This window comes from Penaeus monodon, chromosome 22, assembly GCF_015228065.2.
Source record: "Penaeus monodon isolate SGIC_2016 chromosome 22, NSTDA_Pmon_1, whole genome shotgun sequence".
Taxonomy (NCBI): domain Eukaryota; kingdom Metazoa; phylum Arthropoda; class Malacostraca; order Decapoda; family Penaeidae; genus Penaeus; species Penaeus monodon.
The window spans coordinates 10,467,777-10,468,252 of record NC_051407.1 but is presented as its reverse complement, the minus strand read 5'-3'; the positions used below and the strand labels follow the sequence as shown (position 1 = coordinate 10,468,252).

The window sequence follows — 476 nt, the reverse complement described above, 5'->3', positions numbered from 1 at the left end:
TCGAATATTAAGTAGAAATAAACAAATTAATCAAATAAATAGGGATAGGGAGAATAAACAACTATATGACAACACTGCTGACCAATGAGATGATAAAATACATAAATAAATAAGCTAATGAGTATACTTGCAAGAATAAACAAAAAAAATGAGACAAAAAGAATAGAGAGGAAGAAACAGAACAAAATATATGCATAAATACAAGAATAAAAGCACAAAACCGCATAAAATCAACAACTACCGAATACCGAATTGCCTTCCAAGCGGACAATGCGATGCTCAGCCCTATTTACCGTGCCCTTCCTCCACCTCCTCTCCTCCCTTCCCCCCCACCCTCAGTCCCACGCCTCTTCCCCTTTCCTTGATAAAAATCCTCCCCCTTCCCCTATTTACCACTCCCAAGCTTCCCCTTCCTCCTCCCCTTCCTCCCGTTTAAAAAATCGTTTTCACCCACCCCTTCCCAAACCCCCACCCAA

The 476-nt window shown here is 41.0% G+C and overlaps 1 protein-coding gene across 1 annotated transcript in view; it reads right to left on the bottom strand.

Moving 5' to 3' along the window:
- LOC119586933 (glycerol-3-phosphate acyltransferase 3-like) overlaps window positions 1-476 on the bottom strand; it is a gene marked incomplete in the record, with an annotated part of 80,451 nt that overhangs the window by 67,774 nt on the left and 12,201 nt on the right.